Genomic DNA, 24,733 nt, shown 5'->3' with positions numbered 1-24,733 from the left:
TCGATAGTGTGTGTCGGGTTGCGAGAGCGAGAGCGAGTGTTGAGACAGTAGAGTGTGGTACGCGCTGTGGGCCGAGCCGGGTGGAGGTCTGTTGCTGGAATGCAAGACCGTACCGACAAAGGGAGTGGCCATCGCCGTGGTTTAACCCCTTTGTGTTAGGAATATTCGGGAAAGTGAAAAGTATAATTAATAGAGTGATTCAGTGATATTTCAGTGCCGATATTTGTGTTTTCGCGTCTACCGCGCCGGCATTATTTGGATTGCAGTGTTGGATTGCAGTGTTGGATTGTAGTGGTGGATTACAGTGATTGAAATTGCGTGTGACGATAATGAATAACAAAGAGGCCTGTGCTGTGATTAGCCGTTATTAATTCTGTACGACGAAGGCAGTGGCTGTCTCCTTACGTTGTGTTTTTGGTGATAAATATAGGTTGTTGATTAATGAAGCTGTGTTGCTGTTCTTCTTGGCACCAGACATTCATTATTGCAGCATTCGAGAAGGACAAAATGGAATGTAACAACTCCATAGCAGTCCAATCCGATTGCCAGCCCCATTAGGTACACGGTCACATTAATTAATATCTATTTGGGCTGCTATCAGATCCCGATCGAGCGGGATAAGTCAGTAGATTAAACCGGAGTGTTACAATGTACACCTTATTGGTAATTTATGCATCCAGCCGTTGTGTATTTTTGAAATTGCTTCTGGCCTTCAACCGACGAATAATTTTGAACCTCCTTAATCAGGCCTTCAGCCGTTGATTGTGAGTAACATTGCTTGTGGTTTTCAGCCCAATTCTTCTAATAACGCTTTCAGCCGCCAGTGTAGTAAAATCTCTTAAAAATGCTTGCTGAGACTTTTTTTTAAAAAAAATAAAGTGCGTATATTTTCTGTGCAACCAACGGTAACTAATTAGGCCCCGTCCACACCTTTCCTGCTTTCCCAAAGCCCCCCTTCTCAGTTAACAGCACGACATTGCCTGCAGCGTCTCTCCTGGGCTCGTTACCAAATCCGTTCAACCCTTTATCAATGGAAAGCCGTAGACTGGTCACATGCCTCCCGACTTCAGTTGTTAAGAGCTGATGGTAGGGTTCGAGAGTGGCGCAGACCCCAGGGAACTACGGACCCAAGTTGCCAACAAGGTACTGTGAAAACTGGTGGTGGCTCCGTAATGGTGTGGGGTGTGTTTACATGGAATTGATTGGATCCTCTAGTCCAAATGAACCGATTATTGACTGGAAATGGTTATGTTAGGCTACTAAGAGACAATTTTCAACTATTCGTGGACTTCATGTTATGGATAACAATGCACCATGTCACTGAGCCACAATTGGTCGCTATTGGTTTGAACGTTCTGGACATTTCGAGGGAATGATTTAGCCACCAGATCGCCAGACATGAATAGCATCGAACACTTGTGAGACGTAATCGAGAGATTAACTCGTGTACAAAAGCCTGCACTGTCAACACTTTCGCAATTATGGACGGCTTAAATCGGCAGCATGGCTCAGCTTTTCCGCAGGGGACTTCCGACTTGTTGAGCCCATTCCACGGCGAGGCGCTGCAGTACGCCTGGTAAAGGAGGTCCGACACGATATCAGCAGGTATCTCATATCTTTTGTCAACTCAGTCTAATTTATACACTGGATGTCTCATGAGTAGTAGCGGAAATTGACATGGGTGGAAGTACACGACAGATGGTGGGGCGGGGGAGGGTAGGGGGTCAGCAAATAATACACTGAGGGGACAAAGAAACTGGTACACCTCCCTAATATCGTGTACGGCTCCCGCGAGCACACAGAAGTGCCGCAACACGGCGTGGCATGGACTCGACTGATGTCTGAAGTAGTGCTGGAGGGAACTGACACCATGAATCCTGTAGGGCTGTCCATACATCCGTAAGAGTGCGAGGAGGTGGAGATCTCTTCTGAACAGCACGTTGCAAGGCATCCCAAATACGCTCAATAATCTTCATGGCTGGGGAGTTTGGTGGCCAGAGGAAGTGTTTGAACTCAGGGCAGTGTTCCTGGAGGCACTCTGTAGCAATTCTGGACGTGTGGGGCGTCGCGTTGTCCTGCTGGAATTGCCCAAGTCTGTCGGAATGCACAATGGACACAATGGACATGAATGCATGCAGATGATCAGACAGAATGCTTATGTACGTGTCACCTGCCAGAGTCGTATCAAGACGTATCAGGGGTCCCATATCACTCCAAATGTACACGCCCCATACCATTACAGAGGCTCCTGAGGCTGCTGACATGCAGGGACCATGGATTCATGAAGTTGTCTCCGTACCCGAACACGTCCATCCGCTCGATACAATTTGGAATGAGACTTGTCCAACCAGGCAACATGTTTCCAGTCATCAGCAGTACAGTGTCAGTGATGACGGGCCCAGGGCCAGGCGTAAAATCCAGTCATCAGGGATACACGAGTGGACCTTCGGGTCCGATAGCCAATTTCGATGATGTTTCGTCGAATGGTTTGCACGCTGACTCTTTTTGATGGCCCAGCATTGAAATCTGCAACAATTTTCGGAAGGGTTGCACCTCTGCCAGGTTGAACAATTCTCTTCACTCTCGTTGATCCCGTTGTTGCAGGATCTTTTACCGGCCATAGCGATGTCGGGTATTTGACGTTTTACCGGGTTTTTGATATTCCCAGTCTACTCGTGAAATGTTCGTACTGGAAGATCTCCACTTCATCGCTGCTCCGGAGATGGTGTGTCCCATCGCTCGAGCGCCGATTATAGCACCTCGTTCAAACTGACTTATATCTTGATAACCTACCATTGTCGTAGCAGTAACCGATCTAACAACTGCGCCAGACACTTGTCTTATATAGGCGTTGCCGACCGCAGCTCCATATCCTGCCTGTTTATATATTTTTGTATTTGAATAATCATGCTTATACCGGTTTCTTTGGCGTCTATGCAAGAAAAAGTTCTCGAACCTGCCCGAACAAAGCTTTCCTGGCGCTCCTGCGCTCACGGATAGTTTCCGGGTGCGACCGGGAGGGGGGGTGATTATTCGAACCGAATATTATGTGTCAGTCTTTCCATAATCCTCCTAAATTGGCGGTGATTGGAGTCAACTACGGTTGTTCCAAGGGTAAGTAATTTTCCTAAGATGGCTGGTGTTTTCCAATTCCCCTTACAGAGAAACTTGGAGAAGCGCTATAAACGGGAGTAGGCAATGACCGACGAAAATTTCTAAACTGCTTACGATTATGAGTGGCTGAACATTATACTCTGCAAGCCACCTAACAATGCGTGGCGGAGGGTACTTCTCGTACCGCTAACTGATCTCCACTTCCTTGTCCTACTCGCGAATGACGCGTGGGATGAATGATTGTCGGTAAGACTCAGTAAGTTAGGAATATGTTGACATCAGAGTTTGTTCTTATTTTGCCTGTTTTCACATTATCTGTGCCCTGTGGCCGCCAACAGAAATCAGCCACAAGTCTAAATTAACACAGCATGTCTTCTGCAATACAAGGACGTCAGGGTAACGTCTGAAATGAACTTTCGCTTACAATATGACCTTTAAGCTACATATCCCGCTAAAATAGTGGCACACGCTCCCTTTTTTGGATCTTAGTATTGCACTAGTTGACCTGAGCTATATTCGGTTATTATTTTCCTCCTAAATTTGTTGTTATTATTGTTTTTATATTTATAACGACCCGTGGACATCGCTAAAATTTTAGATGGTTTTCATTTCGAAAATTACTTGGTGTAGTTTGCTAGTCTTTAATTTATACTGCTCACTGCTTATTGGTGAATTCTGGTGAGTTATTATTTTCTTTTTTTATTGCGACTGTGGACATTTCTTCTCAAATCTAATGCATTATTTATGACAATTTTGGTAAGTAATTTTGTGAGGGACGGGTCTAAATACTTAACTGGTTGAAGTAGTGATTGCAAAATGATTGAGCGATTATGAACTTCTTTCTACGTGATAGTTTATCCTAGAAAGTTATGCCATAAGATATTAGTGAGTGGCAACACGCATAACATATTCAGATGTTGATTCGTTTGTTTCCAGCACTTGCAATGATAGAAATATGAAAAGCTGCTGAACTTAGTTGCTTGAGCAGCTGTATAATATGTTCCTTCTAGTTCAGTGTCTCATTAATACAACAGTGATGTAATCTGATAAAACTAAGCGACACGATAATCAATTTGGATATTTATGGTAAGGTTCTATGGGACCACACTGCTGAGGTCATCGGTCCCTAGACTTACACACTAATTAAACTAACTTAAACTAAATTACGCTAAGGACAACTCACACACCCATGCCCGAGAGAGGACTCGAACCTCCGACGGGATAATCAACTAGGAAATTGTTCAAAGTGGTTCAAATGGCTCTGAGCACTATGGGACATAACATCTGAGGTCATCAGTCCCCTAGAACTTAGAATTACCTAAACCTAACTAGCTTAAGGACATCACACACATCCATGCCCGAGGCAGGATTCGAACCTGCGACCGTAGCGGTCGCGTGGTTCCGGACTGAAGCGCCTAGAACCGCTCGGCCACATCAACCGGCTAGGAAATTGTTCAGACACATCTAATAGCAAAATGTTCACTAGACAAGAACTTCTATAACATGAATTTTCCAACATTTTAGCCACATTCGTTTCAACTTTGTTTAGTAAGGGAGCTTATGACTTCGCTGTTGACTTCCCTCAACAAACAACGAATCAAACCAATGAACTAAACGTCGGCAATAACTTGCTCTGTAACGGGAACTGGTGAACCGCTAGCTCCTTGAAAGAAGATTAAGAAGGGGAAACCAATACATCGGTTATTTGTATACGCTGTTAATACTAATAAACACTGTAAAAAATGTTTGAGGGGACTAGTTCTGTAAGTTCAGTTGACTCAGTGCCTAGAGAATGATTCACTGTGCAACGTCATTTCCCTCACTGGAACTTGGTTCAATTACTGTGTGGTGTACATTTCAGTCTGAGGGGAATTGCTTTTCCGTGTCGGCGGAAGAGAGCGGCCGGCTGGGTGCGGCGGCTGCACGTGTTAGCTGCAGCTCTGCGCCCCGCACTGGGACGTCTATTTTCTCCAGTCGCGCTCGACCAGTTCACCTGATATGGCAGAAACTTGCGGCAAGCCTTCCGGCCGACCTTTTCTCCCCAGAGAGATGTTTTCCGTGACAGAAACTGCGGTGCTAGCACTGGTCGCCGATCCCTGGTCTCGTTGTCCCTTCTCTTTTCTCCTTGAACTATGCACTCCTACGCTTGAGTAATATTTGGCAGCGTCGCAGCCTGTTTCAAAAATTGGGAAACGTGTGAAGTAGTTTTAGATAAACACTTATTTCGCAACCTGGAGTGTCCAGTGTGTTACGACGACCGTATTACGGATTAAGAGACACGTGACATTAAATCAGGTTACCCGTAAAACACCTTTACAAATAAAAAAAATACGCAGGCAAACGAAAAAAGTGGTACATGAAATTGACAAAACGATGAGTCTTTTTTTTCCCCTCCCAGTTGATGCACGTCTACACGGCAATCGCAAGTTGCACGAAGCACATCGACACAGAACTATGTTTCTTGCCGTATTCGGATTAACAGATCATCATCAATGGTGGTAATGGCGTCATTCATTCTCTATTTGACATCAGAGAGGTCACTTTCTTTTGCTCGATACACGAGTTCAAAAATGGTTCAAATGGCTCTGAGCACTATGAGACTTAACAGCTGAGGTCATCAGTCCCCTAGTACTTAGAACTACTTAAACCTAACTAACCTAAGGACATCACACACATCCGTGCCCGAGGCAGGATTCGAACCTGTGACCGGTAGCGGTCGGGCGGTTCCAGACTGAAGCGCCTAGAGCCGCTCGGCCACCCCGGCCGGCGATACACGAGTCCCACAAGATTCGATCACTCATCCATTACAACTCATGTTTTATGTTACGGATCTACCAGAAGAAGAATTAAGTCCTGTTTGCAGATCAAACTCGCGCAAATAAGCAATAATAAATGTTTTGTGAAAGTTTTTTTCAATTATTGGCATTTGATACGTGATCATACAGCCACCTCAACAGTGGAAAGACGATACGACAGTGCGCTTCCACAATTCAGAATATTCGTTAGGTCAAGCAGTGCCCTGATTCGAAGTTGCACAGGCCATGCAGGTGATTTTCGTGTCAAGTATGACGATACGGATGCCATTGAAATAAGACGGTATTTTTGTGGATCACTTCTGCTACCCTTCTTGTATTCGGATGTGACCAGTGCCTTCCTAAATTCAGTAAGCAGAGTTTCTTGTTCAAGGGATGTTCGAAATATTATGATTAAAAGAATATGACGTGTATTCTATTGGGTGCTGGTGCTTTGTTCAGTTTTAGGGACTGTAGCTTCTTCTCAGCGCCACTGATACTAATATTTATTTCACTCACCTATGCACTAGTTCGAGAAATAAATTAGGGCAGTACTTCTATATTTTACTTGCCTGGTCCTACAACGAAAAGCGCAGTCCGAAGGTTAAGCGCCAGACTCAGATAGAAAAGGCGCGCTGGTACATAGGCCAGCCTGAGTGCGGTTTCTAGGCGGTTTCTCATGCTCGTTAAGGTAAATGCTAGGCTGGTTCCCAAACTCCGCCTCAGAAAATACGATAGACACAGGACAGACAGCGGGATGGCGCACACTACACCCTTTCCTTAGGGTACCTTGACAACTGTGGCGCCGAGGACACGCAGCCACTAGGTAAAACAATGAAATCAAATTTTCCAAATCCTGTAGATGCGGACACCGTGCTAGATGGGATAAACAGTACGGAAAAGAAAGAAAGAGACTTCTTCTTTAGTAAAGGACACATGAGAACACAGTTTACATAGTTTGTTTTAGTTCTGTTACCCTCAATTTCAGCTCCTACGTCGTCCACGATGGTTTGGACACGAACTTTGGTACCACTGATAGTCTTTGCATCAGTGGATAACACTCCAATATTTTGTGTTTTAGGGCCAGCAGCGCAGGATGCCCACCGACTTGCGGATGGTGTGACCGCGGTGTGGCATCGGTCTTCGCGATTTCTCCCTCCCCTCCCCGCCCCTTTCTGCCCCCCACCCCCCCCCCCCCACCCCACGACAGCATGTGAGTACGTGCGGCCAGGCATGACTGCAGCGCGCAAGGCCGCCGCCACTAGGGTTCGTTGACCTTCCGCCATGCGCCGTTCCGCTACGCCGCCCATCAAAAGCTTTCCGCATGCCGCCCTCATTGAGGTAAATAAATTCCCCCCTCCACGCCGTTCCCAGGAGCGACCGCACCCTCGAGAAATCCGCCTGACGCCGGCTGCGGCTCGACAAATCTGGCGGCCGACTAAGCGACTAGCGGGTAGCAACAGCCGAGCCTCGGGACTACTAATAGCCCGTCTGACCTTTCTCCTCATTATTCCAGCTGTTACCATTTCTTGAGGACCACTTAAGTCGTTCCTAAATGCTGTAACGACAGACAACGCTGCGATCCTAACTGCAGACACTATGCAGCCCAAAAGCAAAAAAAAATTGCAAGTCTCTATCGAAGTCTCTATCAATGACTCTGCTACGACTGCATACACGAGATTGTTCTTTATTTTTCATTATTTTTTAATATATTATAGATCCTGGCATCTTCACACACACATACCACAAATGTAAAATTTTGTTCTGATTTCGCTATACAGGGTGTTACAAAAAGGTACGGCGAAACTTTCAGGAAACATTCCTCACACATAAATAAAGAAAAGATGTTATGTGGACATGTGACCGGAAACGCTTAATTTCCATGTTAGAGCTCATTTTAGTTTCGTCAGTATGTACTGTACTTCCTCGATTCACCGCCAGTTGGCCCAATTGAAGGAAGGTAATGTTGACTTCGGTGCTTGTGTTGACATGCGACTCATTGCTCTACAGTACTAGCATCAAGCACATCAGTACGTAGCATCAATAGGTTAGTGTTCATCACGAACGTGGTTTTGCAAAAATGGTTCAAATGGCTCTGAGCACTATGGGACTTAACTTCTATGGTCATCAGTCCCATAGAACTTAGAACTACTTAAACCTAACTAACCTAAGGACATCACACACATCCATGGCCGAGGCAGGATTCGAACCTGCGACTGTGCCGGTCACGCGGTTCCAGACTGAAGCGCCTAGAACCGCACGGCCACACCGGCCGGCCGTGGTTTTGGAGTCAGCGCAATGTTTACAAATGCGGAGTTGGCAGATGCCCATTTGATGTATGGATTAGCACGGGGCAATAGCCGTGGCGCGGTACGTTTGTATCGAGACAAATTTCCAGAACGAAGGTGTCCCGACAGGAAGACGGTCGAAGGAACTGATCGGCGTCTTAGGGAGCACGGAACATTCCTGCCTATGACTCGCGACTGGGGAAGACGTAGAACGACGAGACGAGGACACCTACAATGGACGAGGCAATTCTTCGTGCAGTTGACGATAACCCTAATGTCAGCGTCAGAGAAGTTGCTGCTGTACAAGGAACGTTGACCACGTCACTGTATGGAGAGTGCTACGGGAGAACCAGTTGTTTCCGTACCATGCACAGCGTGTGCAGGCACTATTGGCAGCTGATTGGCCTCCAGGGGTACACTTCTGCGAATGGTTCATCCAACAACGTGTCAATCCTCATTTCAGTGCAAATGTTCTCTTTACGAACGAGGCTTCATTCCGTCGTGATCAAATTGTAAATTTTCACAATCAACATGTGCGGGCTGACGAGAATCCGCACGCAATTGTGCAATCACGTCATCAACACAGATTTTCTGTGAACGTTTGGGCAGGCATTGTTGGTGACGTCTTGATTGGGCCCCATGTTCTTCCACCTACGCTCAATGGAGCACGTTATCATGATTTCATACGGGATACTCCACCTGTGCTGCTGGAACATGTGCCTTTACAAGTACGACACAGCATGTGGTTCATGCACGATGGAGCTCCTGCACATTTCAGTCGAAGTGTTCGTACGCTTCTAACAACAGATTCGGTGACCGATGGATTGGTAGAGGCGGACCAATTCCATGGCCTCCACGCTCTCCTGACCTCAACCCTCTTGACTTTCATTTATGGGGGCATTTGAAAGCTCTTGTCTACGCAACCCCGGTACCAAATGTAGAGACTCTTCGTGCTCGTATTGTGGACGGCTGGGATACAATACGCCATTCTCCAGGGCTGCATCAGCGCATCAGGGATTCCACGCGACGGAGGGTGGATGCATGTATCCTCGCTAACGGAGGACATTTTGAACATTTCCTGTAACAAAATGTTTGAAGTCACGCTGGTACGTTCTGTTGCTGTGTGTTTCCATTCCATGATTAATGTGATTTGAAGAGAAGTAATAAAGTGAGCTCTAACATGGAAAGTATGCATTTCCGGACACATGTCCACAAAACATATTTTATTTCTTTGTGTGTGAGGAATGTTTCCTGAAAGTTTGGTCGTACCTTATTGTAACACCCTGTATACGAGGGGCGTTTGAAAAGTCGTAGCAAAAATAAAAACTACTTAGGTGTTTGTGGTAAACTTTTTTATTTTTCGATATAGTCTCCTTTTAGACTTATACACTTCGTCCAACGCTGTTCTAATTTGATGATCCCTTCCGAATAATAGGAATTGTCCAAGTCTACAAACTAGCATTTATTTGCTACAATCACCTACTCGTTTGAATGAAATCTTTGTTTCGCCAGCGATTTCTTCAAACTGGAGAACAAATAGTAGTCCGAGGGAGCCAAGTCTGGAGAATAGGGGGGATGTGAAACGAGTTGGAATCGTATTTCCATTAGTTTTGTGACCACAACTGCTGAGGTGTGTGATGGTGCATTGTCGTGATGGACTTTTTTGCGGTCCAATCGCCGGCGTTTTTCTTGCAGCTCGGTTTTCAAACGGTCCAATAACGATGAATAATATTCACCTGTAATAGTTTTACCCTTTTCCAGATAGTCGATGAGGATTATCCCTTGCGAATCCCAAAAGACAGTCGCCATAAGCTTTCCGGACGAAGGAATGGTCTTCGCCTTTTTTGGTGCAGATTATCCCTTGGTAACCCATTGTTCAGATTGTTCTTTGGTCTCAGGAGTATAGTAATGTATTCATGCAACATCCACAGTGATGAAACGACGCTTAAAGTCCTGCGGAGTTTTTCTGAACAGCTGCAAACCATCCTTGCAACATTTCACACGATTCCGTTTTTGGTCAAGCGTGAGCAATCGCTGAACCCATCTTGTGGATAGCTTTCTCATGTCCAAATGTTTATACAAAATATTATGTACCCGTTCATTCGAGATGCCCACAGCACTAGCAATCTCACACACCTTAACTCTTCTGTCATCCACCACCTCATCATGGATTTTATCAATGATTTCTGGAGTCATAACCTCCACAGGGCGTCCAGAACGTTCAACATCACTTGTGTACATATGGCCACTCCGAAAATTTTGAAACCACTTATAAACTGTTCAAATCGAAGGTGCAGAGTCACCGTAATGTTTATCAAGCTTCTCTTTAGCCTCCTGAGGCGTTTTTCCTTTCATAAAGTAATGTTTAATCACCACATGAAATTCTTTTTCCTCCATTTTTTGACAATCACTCGACTTCCTTGATTGACACGAATGCCAAACACAAAGAAAGCGACCAATATGGCCGAAACTTGGTGTGAGTTCTTTCCAAAGATGCTACTAACTAAACATGACCTCGATACGCGCCTGTGGTGCCATCTGTCGGACTTTGCATGGACTTTTCAAACGCCCCTCGTACTATAAGTACCACTATCTTTTTCTCTCCCCTCCCATGAACCACGGACCTTGCCTTTGGTGGGATGGCTTGCGTGCCTCAGCGATATAGGTGACTGTAGGTACAACCACAACGGAGGGGTATATGTTGAAACGCCATACAACCTGAAGAGGAGCAGCAGCCTTTTCAGTAGTTGCAGGGGCAACAATCTAGATGATTGACTGATTTGACCTTGTAACATCAAACATAACGGCCTTGCTGTGCCGATACTGCGAACGCCTGAAAGCCAGGGGAAACTGCAGCCACAATTATTCCAAGCTCTGCTCTATGGTTAAATAAAGATTGCATCCTCTTTGATAAAATATTCTGGAGGCAAAATAGTCTCCCATTCGGATCTCCGGCCGAGGACTGCTCAGAAGGACGTCGTCATCAGGAAAAACAAAACTGACAACTACGGATCAGGCAGGTAGATTAGAAAACTTAAAAAGAGAATTGCGTAAGTTCACGTCAGATATAGAGGGAATTAGTGAAGTTCGGTGTCAGGAGAACAGGACGTTTGGTCAGCTGAATACAAAGTTATAAATACAAAATCAGATAGGGACAATGCACGAGTAGGTTTAACAATGAATAAGAAAATAGGAACGCGGTTAAGTTACCATGAACAACATAGTGAACGCATTACATTAGCCAAGATAGACAGGAAGTCCAACCTACCACAGTAAGACAAGTTTCCATGTTATTTAGCTCCGCTTATGATGAAGAGATAGAAGAAATGTATGATGAGATTCAGTTACAGGAGACGAAAATTTAATAGTGCTCGGCGACTGGAATTCGACAGTAGGTAAACGAAGAGAAGGAAAAATTGTAAGTGAATACGGACTGGGGGACAGAAATGAAAGTGGAAGCCGCCTGGTAGAATAAGAATAACAAAAGAGGGTTGTATACGTGGAAGAGATCTGGAGACACGAAAGGTTTCAGATTGATTATATAATGGTTAGAAAGAGATTTCGAAACCAGATTTTAAATTGTAAGACATTTTTAGGGGCAGATATAGACTACATTTTATTGGTTATGAACTGTAGATTAAAATTGAAGAAATCGGAAAAAGGTAGGAAATTAGGGAAATGGGACCTGAATAAGTTGAAAGAACCAGAGGTTGTTGAGAGCTTCAGAACGAGCATTATACAACGGTTGACTAGAAGAGGGAAAAGGAATACAGTAGAAGACGAATGTGTAGCTTTAAGACATGAAATACTGAAGGCAATAGAGGATCAAACAGGTAAGAAGACAACGCGTAGTAGCAAATCTTGTATAAGTCAAGAGATAGTGAATTTAATTGATGAGAGCATGCTCAGAGTCGTAGGTGACTGGGGCATGATAAAGGCTGTCTGCTACTGGACGATCTGCAGTTCCAAGGTGTTGTCTTGCTTGCGGAGTAAAAATTTATTTTTACTGTCTACTTTCTGTTATTGTTATTGCAGAAGTGGTGCATAGCGTGATAACCACCGGACTTCGTGCAATGCCTGATGCTTACGTATAACGTTCCAGTTGTTCGACGTGTCTGCCTCCCGACTTTATACAGCCAGAAAGAGTCACTTACCTCAGCGCTCTGTGGCCCGCAACATCTGATGTGTCGCCAGCACTCTGCCGATTATGGTCGGGCACACTGCAGGCCTCAATTATCAGCAAAATATTTGTCTCTCTATTGCCTATGTGATGGACTGACTGCACTTAAACATAATCCTATATTTAAGAATTCCGCTGGAAACATGTAAGATAGCGTTGCCTATTTACACCCGTAAGCGGGTGCTATCCTGCCTAAACCCATGTGACTGGTAAACATACTCGATTCCTGTTACTTGAAACAAGAAAAATATTCGTTTTCAGTTTTAAATGCGAGCGGAAAGTCATTCCAGGCTGAGACCTGCGAGCACTAACATCAGCCACTCAACAGTATAAGGAAAGTTGAAACAATATTAAATTATTGTGATGATGGATCATCAGTGGCGAATAAGCGCTCCCAAGTTTGACTCTAGTGATCCTGCAGGAATGTAAAAAACATGTTTTTGTTTACCCATATTTGTGTGTGTTTTTAGTTCCTCCAAAAGCAACTCCATGTCCTGACATGATAATGACGCGTTTGTCAGCCCAGCCTGGATCGTCGGTCATGTATTCACCATGCCTGAAAACACCACAACAACCCAATCCATCATCATCATCAACGTGGTACAGGCTGAAAATACCAGCTCATTTGTCATCACAGCAAGTTTCACTGGAGAGCCTCACAGTGGTCGCCATCAGACACTTGCCATGACACTGCCACGGACCTAGAAGCAGTCCAACTGCCCACTCTGTTATGGATCAGCCGGAATGGACTACGCTGTGGTTGCTGGCTCTATTGGGGAGAGGACCTCAAAAGCTCGCATTGAGAACACTAATGTGGGGTATCAAGATCCTCATACATTTCTTAATACTTGTGAAGCCGTTTTGGAAGAAGAGCTCCCCTGATTCGTTAATGAACCCCAGTATCCCTCCATTATTTGTAAGGCAGTTCCGTGCTGTGACCTCACGCACTCTGCGAAAGAGTGCAGTGATGCAGTTGAGGAAAATCGCATTGTCCAAATTAGAGGGAATAATGGTGGGATATCATGCGATGACTCAGCTGCGAAGTGGCTCAGAACTTGTACCGAGATTCTCATACTGGACCATTTTATCTAAATGCAGGAAAGAGAGGCGGGTAAGGCGCTCAAACATGTACCCAACCTTGACATATACTCGCGTTTTTCATCCACATAATGGGGGAAAGGGGAGTCCAGTTTCATCAATCTTCCGAAAGATATCGCCGAAAAAAAGTACGTAGTAATGTCCAGACTGTGATGGGATAGAATGTTGCTTCACATGGTTACTTCTGGGTATCGATAGAAATTGCCTTACAAAACAATGCTTCCGTATTCTTACAGTACATCTATACATGTAGTCATTATAAAATCAGAAACATCTCAGTCACTGTAAAACTCCAGGACCGACCAAAACTCGAGAGGCAGAACCCCGGTTATTCAATTTATTTATACACGTTTTATGTTGACAAGTCAGAGGAAGATGACCGTGAGCACATTGTCCAGAAGAAAGAAAACAAGCATAAAGTGGTTGGTCCCTCTACATTCAAAATTAGCTATTCAGTGATATAAACATTTATATTTCTTACTATTCTCCGACGGCGAGAAGCAACACTACATATGAATTAAAAGCATGTTATACCTACATATCGTCCACATGAGTAAACAAGAATATAAACGATATTTTTGTCACAGACGCCTCAACCCTTTTTACCTATACTTAGTACCTAGAGAGACACCTCATTTATTGCTCTAGCCTTTAACTAAAAAAATGGTTCAAATGGCTCTGAGCACTATGCGACTTAACTTCTGAGGTCATCAGTCGCCTAGAACTTAGAACTAATTAAACCTAACTAACCTAAGGACATCACACACATCCATGCCCGAGACAGGATTCGAACCTGCGACCGTAGCGGTCGCCCGGTTCCAGACTGTAGCGCCTAGAACCGCTCGGCCACTCCGGCCGGCTAGCCATTAACTGGTATGTGGGGAAATTCCTAGTGAGGATAAAATATGCTCAAAGTTTAAGAACGCCCACCACTAGGGCCAACAGCCCTCCATGGTATACGCTGACTACAAGCGAGTCTTAGCTCCTGGCCGGCCGGTGTGGCCGAGCGGTTCTAGGCGCTACAGTCTGGAACCGCGCGACCGCTACGGTCGCAGGTTCGAATCCTGCCTCGGGCATGGATGTGTGTGATGTCCTTAGGTTAGTTAGGTTTAAGTAGTTCTAAGTTCTAGGGGACTGATGACCTCAGAAGTTAAGTGCCATAGTGCTCAGAGCCATTTGAACCATTTTTTTAGCTCCTGAAGCACATTATGAAGGTAATCCTATTGCCCCTGATGCTACCTTCACAGACTGGCATGCACTGTATACAGTACCGTATTAAGTTGTATGTTAGTATGACTCTAACTGCAATAGATTTGAATCACATGTCAGAGATAATCCTGAGAGATGGCTGCTCTCTAAGCTCGAAAATTGATGAATTTTATCACAACAACATATTCTGACAACCTCGCAGGAGAAAGATGGATTATACAAGAAGGCAGTTGTCTGTCATATTTGTGGCCTGCTGTTGGACGAGAAAGCTGAAACTCCACAGAGAGACTACTGTTATGTATCGGGGAAGTTCCATGGTGCAGATCACAACGCATCCACTTGAAATACCAGCCACCAGGACGCACACCTGTGGGTGGGTATGATGCTCACTTCCTTGTTGAACATTTGTGGGCTATGGCCAGAAAGATAACGTCAGTGACATCTTTGACACAGTTAAACAGTACATTCCATTTTTCTTGTGAATCCCATGAAAATAATTCTCTGCTTCCTGGATTCGATCCGTTTCACGCAAACATCTCTTCAGAGAACTGCTTAGACAGTGTGTCAGGAGGTTATTCACATTACCTGTGCTGCACACCACGACGATGCAAAGTTGCAACTTGTGACAAGGAAGGGGGCCTTTACGTTGAAATGTTTGAATTCGGTGGAGAGACTCCATGAAACCGCATTACCCAACACATCCACATTCTCGAACAAACTGACAGGCACTGCCATAACGGTATCGGAGAATGAACATGGAGTGAATGTTTGGTAGGAATTAGTCATCTCTGATTTACAAGAATATGTTAAATTATACATGAATAGTGATGTACACCTGCTAGTAGACATTTTTACTTTCTGGATTCTGCCTTCTATTACACTGTGCCAGGGCTTTCGTGGTATGAAGTGTTAAGAAGAACGCATGTCAGCACCGAACAGTTGACAGATGTTGCTCTTCTCTGAATGTTTGATTCACGGGCGGATCTTCCAGTGCATACACAGTTAGCCAAGGCGGACAACCTGCGAATAGGTGAAGAGGAGTACACATCATCTGACGATTTCAGCTACATCGTTTACTTGGATGAAACCAGACGCTAGAGATATGTAATGCAACGGAGTCTACCGTTTGGAAGCTTTAGACAATAACCTGAGGAGCAAATTGTCAGACTGGAGGATGAGACCCAAGATGTGGCTGAGGATGCTGCTGTGGGATATGTTCATAAAGTAGAACTGGCATACCCCATCCAGTTGCATGACATGCACTGTGACATACCGCTGTGCCCAGAGCACCTATACCCGCGAAATGTTTCCACCTTGAAGCTGTTGACAACGCTGGGGAATAAGGAGCGAGATATTGTGCGATACAGAAACCTCCAATAATGTGTCATGCTGGGCATGGCACTTATTAGTATTACCCATAGCATCTCCTTCAATAAGTGTTGCTGATTGAAGGAGTACAAATGATGTGAATTCAATACGGAGAGCTGATACATGTGATTTTGAAAAATATTTCTAGAAGTTAATGAATAATTCAGTTTTCGGAAAAACATGAAAAATGTTACAGAATATCGCGAAATTCATGTAGTTTACCAGTGGCTGGGTCGTTTTGGCACAAGAGATTACTTCGCAAGACCAAATTTCAAGCGGGCCACTATGTTAAATGATGGACTAGTCGTTGTGGAGATGTTTAAGATTTCAGTGTAGTTCACGAAATCTTTCTATAACGGCAAGTATGTTCTGGGTATCTCCAAACTCCAGATATATACAGGATGGTCCATTGATAGTGACCGGGCCAAATATCTCACGAAATAAGAGTCAAACGAAAAAACTACAAAGAACGAAACTTGTCTAGTTTGAAGGTGGAAACCAGATGGCGCAATGGTTGGCCCGCTATATGGCGCTGCCAAAGGTCAAACGGATATCAAGTGCGTTTTTTTTAAATAGGAACCCCGATTTTTATTACATATTAGTGTAGTACATAAAGAAATATGAATGTTTTAGTTGGACCACTTTTTTCACTTTGACAAGTGGTCCATGTATGGGGATGAGATCGGCACCATTCCGTACTCACACTATTCACTAAGCAATTGAGTGTGTGGCTGTGTATTCGTTTGTAAATAGTGGTCACGTGTGCATGAGGGTATGCGTAATAGTTGAATGAACTGCTTATTATAGTTTTGTATGTGTGGCTAATAGCACACTATGTGTAAATACTATGTGTACATTACCGTTTGTCGAAATTGCAACACCAAGAAGGAAACACATGAGTTCAGTTAACTTAATACCTCAGGTTAGGTACATGACAAGTAACAAATGATTACCTTTTCAAATCTGTGCATGTCCTTTGAGCTCTACTATTCAGTATGTCATGTGGCCACCAAGCGCTGCAATTAGAGCTGCTATACGCCGTGGCATTGAATCAATAAGGTTCTGAATACGTTCCTGAGGGATTTCCCTCCACGCGGTTTGTATCCGAGCCCACAAATCCGTGACACCAGTTACTGGAGGACCGTGACGCACCAGGTTCGGACCAACCACATCCCACACATGTTCTATGGTCGACATGTCTGACGAACGTGCAGGCCAGGGAAGCAATGGTACCAGTCGCTCTCCGAAGAAGGTCTGTACATTCCTCGCAATATGTGACCGGGCATAGTCCTGTTGAAAAATGGCCTGTGGAGATGCCTGAAGCAGGGGAGTAGCTCTGGTTCCACAACCTCCGTTAGGTACCGGTTGCTGTTCAGAGTGCTCGCAATACGTACGATGCAAGATCAGTTGCTGTAACCAACAGCGCCCCAAACCATCACACCTGGTGTTTCTCGGCTGTGCCGCTCCACAATGCAGCCCTCCAGGTTGGTAATGGTAAGACAGAGATTCCGGAAACAGGTTTTAAATTATGAGACACTTCCAGGGGCAGATGGGGACTCTGACCACAATTTATTGGTTAAGAACTGCAGATTAAAACTAAGAAACTGCAAATTAGTATGAATTTAAGGAGAAGTGGCCTGAATGAACTGAAAGAACCAGAGGTTGTAGAGGGAGCGTTAGGGAAAGATTGACAAGTACAGGGAATATACAGAAGAAGAATGGATAGCTTTGAGAGATGACATACTGAAAGCAGCAGAGGAGCAAGTAAGTCAAAGCGAGGGCTAGTAGAAATCCTTGGGTACCACAAGAGATATTGATGAAAGGAGAAAATATAAAAATGCAATAAATGGAGCAGGCGAAAGGGAATAAAAACTTTGAGGCCGATGGCGTTGTACTTCTGTCAGAGAGAGCAAAGCACTTGGAAGAGAAGTGAACAGAACGGACAGTGTTTTGAAAAGAGGACTAAGATGAATATTGACAAAAGCAAACCGACGATAATGGAATGTGGTAGAATTAAATCACAGGATGATGAGGGAATTAAATTACGAAATCAGACGTTTAAAGTAGTAAATGAGGTTTGCTATTTGGGAAGCAAAATAGTAGATGGTCGAAGTAGGGAGGATATAAAATGTAGACTGGCAATGGCAAGGAAAGCTTTTCTAAAGAAGATAAATTTGTTAACATGCAGTATAGATTTAAGAGTCAGAAAGTATTTGCTTGGAGTGTAACCATATATGGAAGTGAAACATGAACGATAAACAGTTTGGACAAGAAGACGATAGAAGCTTTTGAAATGTGGTGCTATAGGAGAATGCTGAAGATTAGGTGGTAGATCACGTGAGGTGGTACTGAATAGAAGAGGGGAGAAAAGAAATTTTTGGCACAACCCCTGACTAGAAGAAGGCATCGGATGGTAGGAGACATTCAGAGGCATGAAGGGATCACCAAGTTAGTAGTGGGGGAAGCGGAGGGGGGGAGGTGGGGGGTAAAAAGAGCAGAGGCGACGAGGCTTGCACAGGATAGAGTAGCATTGAGAGCTGCATCAAACCAGTCTTTGGACTGGAGACCACAACAATATATATACAGAAAACATACGTACAGAAAAACTGATGGAGACTGGTCAGTGATTAAAATGTAAATATTGTATAAAAATGAAAAAAATCAGTAAATAGGAAATGTAGTATTTAAATTTTTAGTGGACTTGATAATATCTGTAATTACCTAAAGTACCAGAAATATAATAGCTTTGTAAATAAACCAGTATATACACAAATAACAGTATACAACAAAACATACCTTTGTAAATTAAGCAACAAAAATATTATAAAAGTGCAGTGTATATATCTCGTCAGAAACAATAGCTTTGTAAATAAGCGACAAAAGACAAAACTGTTAACAAGAAAAATCATACAGTGCTCTTATCTAACTGTATTGCAAAAAAGAAATTGTTATTTACAAAACTTTAGTTAATTTTTTTGTATCATCGTCATTATTTCCAATCCTTTCACTATAGAATTATTGATAACAATAATTTGGAAGTAACAAACCTTAACCTTTCCCCATGATGCACAGACATGTAATGAAGAGATCTACGCAATTGAACTAGTTATAAAGGATGAGTAGGTTGAGGGTAGCTCGAATCTTCTTCGTACAGGCGGGAGTGGAGAGGTTTCCTGCCATTTTAACGTGGGGCCACTGGTTGAAAATCGGGTTTCTCGCTTATTTTATATCACACTAGGCCACTTGACCGGTATACAGCTTGAATATACCTCATACAACTGCCTAAGGTGCATGGGTAGGACACGAATTCTTCTGGGTGATGTTGAATGTGCATCATAGATGTGCTGACGATTTCTCAGGAAGAGGGTACTGCGGGGTCATCTTGAATACAGTTAACCCAAGTTTGTAATCTGACACTGGAAGCGTAACTTGATGGACAAGTACTGCCCTTTATTCACGTTATCTTCCCTTGAAATCCCGTATCTTCGGACTAGTGAACCTTTAAATGTAGAAGTGACACTACACAAATACTTATTTTAAGCTATAGTTGTGAAGGCTGGACTGAGGGGAAACGAAAAAAACTGGAAGCAATAATGACATGGATAAGGGGAATAGCCACAAATATACCCCGTGTTGAAAGGAAACCTAATGAATAAATCATAAAATAAATTTAAGAGATATGCCATTTACCCACATGTAACAAAAAAGAAAAACCAAAGTTAACTGATCACTTAATTTGAAATAATAGCTACATAAACATCTTGGAAGGAAGAATCCTGGGAAAACATCCATATTACACAGAGTTCTTAGTGGAATGAACTGCAGCAACTACAACCAAATGGTACATGTGGTGAGGAAGAGAGACGGATGACTACATCAACACGTCTGTGTCTTAAGTGCCTGATCATGATAAAGACATTTTTATAGCTGAAACTGTTCAGGAGACAAGTGACACATTACTGCATTAGAACAATTTATGAATTTGCTACCGGTTTCAGTCACCGACCATCATCTGACACGAAAAATTGGCTGATGCAAGTCACATGTCAGTCTCATTAGCTGTCACGTTCATGAATAATAATACAGAACAGCAGTAATTTTCACAAAGCAGCAGCCTTCATCATGCACACAGCTGGAATTCGCAAGTTATGCTGCTGACAGTTGGCTGAAGAAAACATTTGAAACTGTTCAGATATATAAATAGTCGGTAACATTGTAAATTTAAATTTATTTTACCTCTATTGTTAAATGTAATGATATCCAAACAAAAAACTTTATTTTTAGTTAAGCGTAACTATTTGTGTATATTGATATAAAAATGTAATAATTTTCTTGGTAAACACTCTATATGTCGTCATTTTTGTATCTCCTGCATAAGTAATTTGAAGTTTCACATCATTTGATATGTGTTTGTCACTTTCATTTGTCACCTGCTGGTGGTGTAATGAGCCGAAAGCCAGTTCAAAATCAATTAAATTTGCAGAATATTAGGAAAGTGTTCTTCCAGTTAAACACTGTTGCCATGTTCTGTGAAGCACTGACAGTCAATTCAGCTAATGCTACAAGGTGTACAACTTTACTACCGCCGTTTTTTCGCCAACATCTGAGGCTTTAATGAAACAAATTGGTTACACATGTATCATTCAGAGTATTTTCCATCGCTGGCCATTACTTTCTCCCAACTCTCGGGCAGTGCTAAAATTGTTTATCTTTTGAAGCGATCCACGAATAGATCCAATTTGTGACTTCTTCATGAGATTGGAAGTGTTGGTCAGGCAGGCCATGCGCCAGTGATATAAAGTCAGAGGGAGCAACGCGTAGAGAATACGGCGGGTGGGGCAGGGCTTCCCATTCTAACGTTTCCAAGTACGTTTTGACCTCTTTTGCAACGTGGGGTCGAGCGTCGTCGTGCTGCAAAATCACATTATCGTGCCTCTCGCTGTATTTTGGGCGTTTGTCTTTTATTGCTCTGCTCAAACGCATTAATTGCGTTCGATAGCAAGCAACTGTGATTGTTTCACTTGGATTTAACACCTCATAGTACACGACGCCGAACTGGTCCCACCAAATGTAGAGCATGATCTTGGAGCCGTGAATATTCGGTTTGGCCGTCGACGTGGAAGCATGTCCGGGATATGATCATGATTTTTCGCGTTTAGGGTTATCGTAATGAACCCATTTTTCGTCCCCGGTCACAATGCGATGCAAAAATCCCTTCCGTTTTTGCCTCTGAAGCAACTGTTCAGATACACATGAAAGCCGTTTAACGTCTCTTGGTTTCAGCTCAGACGGGACCCAAGTTCCTTCTTTCTGAATCATGCCCACAGCCTTGAGACGATTTGAAATGGCTTGCTGTGTCACTCCCATTAATCGTGCCAATTCTTCTTGAGTTTGACGCGAGTCTTCAGTCAGCAATGTCTCCAGTTCGGCATATTCGAAAACATTCTCTCTTCCACCACTATGCCGGTTTACGACGTTAAATTCACCTTCTTGAAGCGTTGAAACCACTCACAACACGTTCTTTCACTAATAGCGTCCTTACCATACGTACTTGAGAACATTCGATGAGGCTCAGCCGCTGTTTTCTTCATATTGGAAACAAAAATGTAACACCTCCCGCAAATGACGAGAATTAGGCTCTTAAACTGACATTTTCAATCAAGAACAACTTTATGACGCAGACACAAATCGACTAATGTTTGAATAGGGTTGTCATGACCGAGGTCCAAGCTAACTGCCTGACGTCTGCGATCTGTTTCTTTCGACCGCTACAAACCGTTGTCGTCACCTATCGGCAAAGGGCGGAAGCAAAGTTGTACACCTTGTATATTAACTATTCCTTGATGCCTCAGCATGTTTACTGCCATCCTACCCCTTCTTTCCATCAAATCGTATCATAAATATCTCTTCTCCCCAAGTCGATTCAGTAACTCTCCATTAAGTTATCCATTGTACCTATCTAATCTTCAACATTCTTCCGCAGTCTGCCTGCGGCAGCGACGGTGTGTGGACCTGGTTGTGCAGCGCGCTTCAGCAGCATTGATTACATCGGTGCGGTAAGTTGCGAGCTTGCAGTGTCACTTGGCTGTGTTTGTGACTTTACCGTGTTCTTTAACATTAAGTAACTGCTGTTGTTAACAGAAAAGACACCCCAAAGTTTACCTTCGATAGATCATTTGCAAAGCCAAAATCATCTGAATTTGAAGACCGGTTAGAAGCGGTTGTGAAAAGTTTAATGGATCATGTTATAGGAATTGACTTTTCGAATGTCAGTAATGTGGTGTTCCTTAATCTAAAAACTCCTAACCTATACGAGAAAACTATTGAAACCGCTGGAGGTTCAATTAAGTTCAACCACAGTGTTGGCAACTTTGGTGAAATCTCCATCACTCACGCTGGTCTTGAGGTTCGAACTATCTGAATCTTCAAATTGCTACTTGAAGGCCCCGCAGATTGAATAAACGCAGGAGTGTCACCGTTTGAAAAAGTCATTAATGACTTCGCAAAGAAACGGTCTAGTTTCCGGAAGCGCCCAGGCTGAAAGGAAGTAGACAAATAAAAATGGAACTTCATAGGCATACACGATCATATATTACTGTGTGTAGATACCGTCCGGTAGTAATCCATGATTGTCAGTCTAGGACTTGTAATAATTGTAGTCCTATTGGTCACGTTCGTGCAGATTGGATTCAGAGGCACGTAGCACTATTACCTAGAGGTGAACCTGCACAAGTACCTGAGATATCAATATTGCCCACTTTATCCATAATGGCGAGCCGTGACCACGTTAGCATTAGAAACGAATAACGTTGAATATACGCAAGACTGCAGCCCAAATGAAGTAGTAACTCCTACGGAACTCACCGAGGAACCAGCAGCACACATCGGTTTTCCTCAAGAAACAGAAAATGACTGTCCTCCATCAACAGATCAGGTGGATGTAAGTGACAACAAACAAGGAAATACTGATAAGGAACCAATTTCTGAACAGAGACATGTAGATGAATGCAGTGAAGGTGGTCTCTCACCTTCAACACCGAAGAGAAAATACAAGAAGCAAAGAACTGCATAGCAAGGAGCGAGAGGAAACCAAGGTCATCACTTAAAAATTAAACTCAGAGAAATCAAACAAAACACAAATTCAATAGAGAATGTTGATCTCCACATCAAGCACCTGATAAGATATGAAAGGAAGACAACAACGACGAAGAGAAGGGACAGACACAGACAAAGGATTCGAAGAATTTAAATGAGAATTCGCATGTAACCGACTGGGCTCCAGAAGAAGAAGGAAATCCCTATCCAAGAATGATAGAAATCTCAACAGACCACAGATGGACAGAACTACTTCCGAAAACCAATGTTGTCGAAACTGAAGATCTCTTGCGGACACACACAATCGCTACGTCAAACATAAATTAAGATCTGTAATGCGTTAAAATTAAATAATATTCAGGATCTTTATTATGCCGCTGACATTGACACTAAGCTGTTCCAAGAGGTCACTAACATAAATCTAGAACGAATACACGGATATAACGTTATTACAAATCCAGTAGTTCCCACAGTACTAGGAACTGTGGTCCTTTCTCAAGAAGGCATTGTTGCGAAAGATATAGAAAGCCTTGAAAATAACAGGTGACTCTCAACCACCTTTAAGGATAACAAACATATACGCGCCATCTTAAACAACGAGATTTATGCACTAGATGAATGACGCAGTAAATGGTAGGATTAATGGTAGTATTGGTAGCATTGGCAGGGAAGGAATATATATGAATGCTTAAGAGACATACTGGGAACCGATGACTTCTCTTTGCTTTTTGTTCGTCTGTTTTTCTTGTACATAATTAGAACCGCACGTCATTCAGCGCCAGTAACTGTGTATTTTATATCCGTACAGAATATAAATTGCATTTTATAAGTAATAAAAATCAGTTGATGACGTAACTTCTGCGCTTTTGTGTGACCAAAGCAAGTAGTTTCGATCCAAGTACAGTTTACATGCATAAACATATAAAAGTACATTAATTATTACTGTAATTTTTCTCTCAACAGAACGATCTCCATCATGAACAAAGGCATGTTTTTCCTATTATTACTGATAAATGCGAAAGTTGTTCATAAGTAATAGAAACAAGTTTTATATAAGTACGACGAATTACTGAAGGATATTTGATTTATTGATGTTTTGTGGTTTTTCTATTTAACTTCAGTGTTGAGGTAATTACGTTTTCTAGCGTTACACGATAAATCTATATTGTTTCCTTATTTTTACTACAACAGCCCTCTGTTTCAAATTACACATTGACAATTTATGAATAAAATCTGAATTAACCACTGACAATTTCGATTATGCTATAAGTACTGTTCATTTTTATATAACAGACAGGAGGCTACCCATGTAGAACAAAAACGTTCCATAAGTTACCCGGCCATTTATATATCCTCACTTTGTTTCTAAACGGTGCACTGCTTCCGGTTTTTAGCGGAATCTAGTAAGACATTGATCACATACGTAGAGAAAGACATCGTTACAACGACCGATAGGTATGCAACACGCATAACGTCCAGATACTGTGGGTAAAACCTTAACTGACCAAAGCTACTAGGAAACGTATCTTAGTCTACGGTTACTTATGACAGGCACAAGCAACAGGAGCCATCAGGACGAATTTATTTAG

General features: G+C 43.1%; 1 protein-coding gene across 1 annotated transcript in view; it reads left to right on the top strand.

Annotated features, from left to right (window-relative positions):
- The window catches only part of LOC126457055 (long-chain-fatty-acid--CoA ligase 1), a 632,391-nt gene that overhangs the window by 125,440 nt on the left and 482,218 nt on the right, over positions 1-24,733 (top strand). Inside the window, exon 2 of the mRNA XM_050093045.1 lies at positions 22,033-22,105. The gene's annotated coding sequence lies outside the window, so the exon portion shown is untranslated. The remainder of the gene's footprint in view (positions 1-22,032; positions 22,106-24,733) is intronic.

The sequence above is a fragment of the Schistocerca serialis genome, chromosome 2, assembly GCF_023864345.2.
Source record: "Schistocerca serialis cubense isolate TAMUIC-IGC-003099 chromosome 2, iqSchSeri2.2, whole genome shotgun sequence".
Lineage (NCBI taxonomy): Eukaryota > Metazoa > Arthropoda > Insecta > Orthoptera > Acrididae > Schistocerca > Schistocerca serialis.
This window is presented reverse-complemented; position numbering and strand designations above follow the sequence as displayed.